Source organism: Rhinolophus ferrumequinum, chromosome 18 (assembly GCF_004115265.2).
Source record: "Rhinolophus ferrumequinum isolate MPI-CBG mRhiFer1 chromosome 18, mRhiFer1_v1.p, whole genome shotgun sequence".
NCBI classification, from domain to species: domain Eukaryota; kingdom Metazoa; phylum Chordata; class Mammalia; order Chiroptera; family Rhinolophidae; genus Rhinolophus; species Rhinolophus ferrumequinum.
Genome location: NC_046301.1, coordinates 18260860 through 18267713, shown reverse-complemented (window position 1 = coordinate 18267713; position 6854 = coordinate 18260860). Strand labels below are relative to the sequence as shown.

The following is a 6854-nucleotide window of genomic DNA, read 5'->3' as shown; positions in this document are numbered from 1 at the left end:
CTGCGCGCTACTGAAATGGCATGAGCGCGTGCGCGTGGGGTGGGGTGGGATATCCCGGCCGAGTCTGCCTACCCGAGGGATTGCCCCCGCCTGAGCGGGCTGGCCTCCGACGCCCCCTTCCAGGGCCCCACCTGTGCCCTGTAACTCAGCGGGGCCCTGCTGGCTCCTACCCCGGAACGGAGGATCCCAGGTTCCCCGGCCCCAGGTAGAAAAGAGTAGAAGAAGCTGGCCACGGAATCAGCGTTTATTTTAAATGAGGGGGGAAAAAATCCTGGGGAGATTTCCCCGGAGGTGTAAATACAGAGGCATTAGTTCTGGAGAAAGAATTCATAGCAGTTTTGCGGGCGTTCAGACGCGGGATGACCAATGTATCCTGTGTACCTCAATAAATCAAACTTTCCCCCAGTTAGACAAAGTGCGCCTAAAGAAAGTGTTTCTAAAAAGATCGTTATTAAGAATGGTAACTTGACGTTTATGGGATCCCTGCAATTTGGCATCAGGACAAACCTCTAAGGGATTGCACACAAAATGTGCTGTCTGCCCACTTGGCTGTTTAACAGGGGAGCTGATTTTCTGGCGGATGGATTTTGAAGAGGAGATAAGGCAGTTTTCCCATTTGGGCAATGGAGAAATGTTCGCCATATTTGGATTTGCTTTACTTCTGGGACGTGGACTTTGCCAAGCTAACGCGAAAGTTGGTGATGGTGGAGATGGAGAGCTGACAGAACTAATTACAGTTAAAGTGGGCGCAGTGGCAAGGTAAGGCTTCCGCCCCACTCATTTACTGGGCCCGAGTTTACAAGTGGAGCTAGGTTTTTCCCCCAAAAAGTGACCGATTAGAATAACCGAAAGGATGTGCTGGCATATTTGGTCCAGTCCCCAGCTCAGCGTAGGGTCCCTGTAACAAACGCGCCGTTTTCCCCACGGGCTGCTGTATACCCATGACTTCTGTACACGTGATCTCAAATGTCTCTTCTGACCCACGTACGTTTTATCTGATATTCTTCCTGCTTTGAGCACTTTTAATATGAAATAAATCAGAGTTATAAGGAATTTAAAACTTCAAACTTTCGTTTAATAAACAGATCTGAAGATGAACTGCATCAAGATGAAATCAGTTTTACACAATCTCATCTAATTAGGTAGTTTAACAACCAGAACACAGGGGCCCAATCTAGGTTGCTTTTCACTATCCACGGCTTTATTCCCAAATACCAGTTTTATGATCTTTTTCCAAAATAAAAATCCTTTAAAAATTATATTTCAGTGGTTTGAGATCTCCAAGGGATAAATTCACCTTAGTAGTTTGAAACAGGCCTTCTTATGGTTGTAGTTGAACACTAAGGGCATCATAAATGTAAATTAACTTTGGTTTCAAAAAATTATGCAGCTGTTATAACCTATGACCCTAAGTTTCAAGGTATAGAGAGTTTAGAAAGGATTATGGAAATGAGACAAACTTGTCCTTTCTTGATACATGGGAGCTAGAATTGATCCCATCTGTTGTTAGTCACGACAGTCAATAATTAGGGTCACTGATGAGAGAGCTGAGCTTATTCTCAGTGCCACGCAGAATTTCCAGTCACTAAGCAGAGTTATACAAGTGAACTAACTCGTATTCGTTTTTTCGCAGAGGGAAATTGCAAAGCTCACCTACAGCCAGACTGACAGCATGCTTTTCTAGGAATCAAGAATCACCATCAGGTTATTTCCTAAGATGAAACTTGGAAAGCCCCTTGGAGGCTGCACAGCCATCTGCACACTTGAACATGAAAAATGGTCTTCTTTCATCAGGGAGATCTCCCTCTTTAGCTAACTCATCAGAAGTGATGAGAAGAAGAAGAAGGGAGCCCTACCCAACCACACTCATCCAGACAAATCAAATCGTTTTGGTTTGTTTGTGTGTTTGTTTGTTTGTTTTTTAGCAAGGAGCGGAGCCGCACACAGGTGGCCAGATCACCATCTTCTGCTGGCACCAGCACTGAGTAGCCCCCTCCCGGACTGCCATCTACATGCAGGTGGTGCCCTGAACAAGAGCACGTGGCTGAGGCAGCCAATGGGAGCTGAAATCCTGCTCACGGAGTGGAATGTATTGGTGCATGGCCGTGTCTACCCACACAACATGGCTCCTTTTTTTAAATTTGCGCCAAGGCACCCTGTATGGGGCAGGGGCAACTCAGACCATCCCACCCCCAGCCCCCAGTCCTACCCAGGATTACCTCTGATGCATTGAAGAGTCTCATGAACAATTTAGGTTTATTGTAAAAGATGAAATATTTGACACAGTTGAAATTAAATAGGTAAAACTCCAAATATTACCATGTATATGAATTATGTATGTACATATTTATATATATATATGTATGTATAGTGATGTCGATACATATTCCTATGTATCAGAAGTTAGCACAACTTAAATTTAGTAAATGTTTAAAATAAAATTATTTTGGATATTGCAATCAGTTTTATATATGGATTTCTGGCCTTCACAGAAACAGGCACTATTTCATTCCCTTTCGACAAATGTATATGAAGCGCCAGGCACTGTTAAGCAATATGTATACAGTAATGAAAAACCATCTAAACCCCCTGCCTCTAGGTAATTAATCTAGTAAGGAAGACAGAGGAAGGGCGATGAAACAAATGCCAAGATGGACAATAATGAGGCACACTGATTTCAGGCTTAGTGACTGGAAAAAGCCTTTCTGTGAAAATGACACTTCAGCGGAGACCTGAGGATGAGTTCAAAGGAGTTTCTGAAGGGACTGTGTCCTGCCATTTAAAGTACAGAAGCATGTGAATTCAGAATATGATACATTGAGAGGGAAGCACAGGAAAAACCAGATAACTAAGAAAGCCCAAATTCTTAGTGTAATTTGTAGACTCCAGGGGACTAATGAAGTTATGCTCATATATTTGTCATTTCCTTTGGCAAGTACCCTTCTTTCCGACCTTATCCTTATCAATCTTTAAATCGTGGCTTTTCACTCAATTTATAGGAATTATTCTAGTTTGAAATAGAGCCATTGTGTGTCCTCTAACCAGCACTTATGTACTATAATTTCTTTTTTCATTTGTGCATTGTTGATAACTCTGAGATGTTTTTCATACGTGGGAGTTGAATATCCATGAGATGTTACGCTCCATGAGGACAGGAATTACATTTCCTTCTTTGGTCACCTCAGCAAAGAGTCTAGTTCAGTCTCATCATACGGTGCCAACCTCAATAAATGCTGCTAATTGGCCCATCTTGTTTGACTTAATACTTTTTAAAGACTTGAAATGGAGGAAATATTTACATTATAAAAAATTTTAATTGTTAAACAGAAGGGAAGACAAAACTTAAAGTGCATTATCACTCAGGAATTTCAGAAGACATTGCTGTAAAGTGTGATTTCACAGAGGAAGGGCAGCCAACAAAGCCAAAGAATAAATACACATCTTTTAAAAATTAAACATTGGTTAGAGTTCAAGTACACTGACACAATGGTAGTGCTGCCAGTAAGGGTTTTTCTAGTTATTCAGTCTCTCTTTCAAAATTGGGCACCTGCTGTGTGCCAGACCCTGCTCTGGGTATTGGAGACACGGCAGTGAACAAAACTTGTCTCATGGTGCTCAAGTTCTATGGGGGAAGACAGATAAGTCTGCCAGAAGGTGATGAACGCTGTAGAGAAAAGGGGTCACGTGGAAAGAGTGCAGGGAATTAGGAAGTAATTTATATATAGTTATGCACTGCTTAACACTGGGGATATCTTCTGAGAAACGGGTCATGTGAACCTCATAGAGTGCACGTACACAGACCTAGAAGGTACAGCCTACTGCACCCCCGGCCATATGGTCTGGCCTTCTGCTCCTAGGCTGCAAGCCTGTACAGCACGTCACTGTATAAAACAACACGAGATTAAGTCGAGTACTAGGGAAAGCGATGCAATGAACAGGCATAGTAAACTCGAGTTGTATGAGACTGCCGCCGGGGTAATGCGGCATACTGTTTTACAGCAAACTTCATAAATAGAGTATATACTCATGTTACAATGTGCGGTATAGTAAATACATAAACCTGTAACCGCCATTTACTCTCATTATCAAGTATTCTGTACGGGACATAATTGTACGTGCTGTGCTTGTATAGGACCGACAGCGCGGTGGGTGTGTTTCCGCCAGCACCACCACAAGCACGTGAGGAATGCCTTGCACTACGCAGGGCGTTATGACATTATCACGGCTACCAGGTCACAAGGCAATGGGAATTGTTCAGCTCCATTCTAATCTTACGGGATCACCTTTGTATATGCAGTCTGTCATTTAACTGAAACGTTGTCATGTGGCCCATGACTACACAATGTCAGGAAAGGTGTCTGCAGAGGTAGGGGTAGAGACTAAGGGCATGGAGATTTGAGCCAAAACGTGAAGCAGCAAGCCTTGTGCATGCAGATGTCTGTAAGCGCAGGGACCAACAAGTCAGAGGCCAGGAAGCAGCATGCTTGGTGTGTTTAAGGATTAGCAGAGACCATTGTGGCCAGAGCAGAGTGGGTGACAGAGGAAATGACAGGAAATGAGGACAGAGAAGGAGCCAGCGGCCCAGGTAGCATAGAATCTCGTAAGCTATGTTGTGGATTTTGGCTTTTACTCAGAATGAAATGGTGATCACTCAGGGGTCTTATCAGAGATAAAGGTACTCTGCTAGCTATTTCTTATTTCCACAGAGAGAATTAAGTATAAGGAATTGGTTACATGGGTGTCTGGAAACTGAAAAATCAGAAAGGGGACACTGAAGTACAACAGTGACTGCAGGGAGTGGCTCCCGTCCCTAGGGACTGAGGACCAAAGGAAGTCAGGGCTCAGAGCCTAGACGCTGATTAGAGGGCCCTGCTGTACTGTGGAGATGGGGCTGCTGCCCAGCCGGTGGGGATCCCCCCAAGATGCGAAATGAGTCGACTATGGAGGTGCTGCAAGAAAACTGGAGACTGCAACCCACTGCCACTAGCGGTGGTATTAGCTGTCTGGGCTGCCATAACCAAGTGCCACAAACTAGGTGGCTTAGAGCCACAGAAATGTACTCTCTCAGTTCTGGAGCCTGGACATCTGAAATCACAGTGTAGGCAGCGTTGGTTCCTTCTGAGGGATATGGGAGAGAATTTGCTCTGGATCTCCCTCCTAGTTCTGGTAGCCTCAGGGGTTCCTTTCCTTGGTTTGTAGATGGAGTTCACACTGTGTCTTCATATCATACTCCCCCTGTGCATGTCTGTCTCTGTGTCCATATTCCCCTTGTTATAAGGACAACAGTCATAGTGGGGTAAGAGTCACCTCATCTTAACTCCATCATCTGCAAAGACCTTATTTTCAAATAAGTTCACGTTCATAGGTAATGAGGGTTAGAACTTTACCATCTTTGTGTGTGGGGGGGGGAAGGGGCGGGGTTACACAGTTTAATCCATAACATAAGGTGTATGTATTGCAAAGGAGATGCAGACAGGACCAGCACGGTAAGAGGAAGAAGCAAGTCCCTTCTCTCATCGTGTGCCTTCCAGCCTCCCCTTCGTACCCTGTCTTAGGTCACGTTGCCAATAAGCTGAGCCCAAAACAGGGGACCTTGGGCAAATGATTTCTTGAAGGAGAACTCTGGGAAGCAGGATAAGGCAGGGGGAAAAACAGTAAGGATGGAGCTGAGAATGTAAGCTGGAGCCTAGTTTCAGCCTGGTCCCACAGAGCCTTTAGAACAGGAATTGCACCACAGAATTGGTCCTAACTTGAGGCAAGAGTGAGTGGGGGTGGATTGATTTTTCTAACCCATGTATCAATTGGTTATTTTCTGTAGGTTGCCCACTAGAGGGGCACAAAACCCCCAGGTAGCTAGGTCCCATTCTGCGAAGAACAATTCTCTGGAGAATGGGCAGCTATGAACCTTTAGCAGCCCAGTAAACTTTAGTAGCCTATATATTTTCAAGGAATTTCTCCTTTTCATTTGTTGACAGAAAATTGTTCATAATACTGCTTTGTTATTCTTTTATTCTATAGAATCTGTAGCAATCATATTAATAATTTGTGTCTTCTGTCTTATTTCCTGATCAGTGTGGCTGGAAATTCATCAGTTTTATTGGTTTTCTCGAAGAACCAGCTCTTGGTTTCGTTGATTTCTTTATTTTCTTTTTAATTTAATTGATTTCCCCTCCGATCTTTTGTTGTTTTGTAGAGGTTTTTATTAAAAATACAGCTAATATACAATATTATATTAGTTTCAGGGGTACACCATAGTATTCAACATTTATGGACCTAAAGCAGTGATCACCATGATAAGTCCAGCAACCTCCTGACACTGCTATTGCAATATTATTGACTATATTCTCTATGCTGAATATTACATGTCCATGACTTATTGGTTTTATACCTAGAAATTTGGACCTCTTATTCCCCTTCACCTTTCCCCCCTTTTTAAATGTTCAATTATAGTTGACATTCAATATTATTGTATATTCATTTTGGGTGTACAGCATAGTGATTAGATATTTACATAATTTAAGAAGTGGTCCCCTTGACTAGTCTAGTACCCCCTGGCACTACACGTTATTGTTACCATATCATTGACTATATTCCCTATGCTTTACATCCCTGTGACTATTTAGTAACTACCAACTTGTACTTCTTAATCCCTTCACCTTTTTCACCTGGCCCCTGAACCACTCTCATCTATCACCCTAACAAATCTAGTACCCATCTGACACCATACATGGTTATTACACTATTATTGACTATTCCTTATGCTGTAACTTACATCCCCATAACTACTTTGTAACAACAAATTTGTACTTCTTATCCCTTCCCCTTTCTTCACCCACACCCCAACTCCCCTCCCA

General features: G+C 43.2%; 1 long non-coding RNA gene across 1 annotated transcript in view; it reads left to right on the top strand.

Annotated features, from left to right (window-relative positions):
• The window catches only part of LOC117038042 (uncharacterized), a 3043-nt gene extending 616 nt beyond the window's left edge, over positions 1–2427 (top strand). Inside the window, exons 2-3 of the long non-coding RNA XR_004425605.1 lie at positions 561–759; positions 1634–2427. This is a non-coding gene — a long non-coding RNA (uncharacterized LOC117038042). The remainder of the gene's footprint in view (positions 1–560; positions 760–1633) is intronic.
• Positions 2428–6854: the final 4427 nt, after the last annotated feature.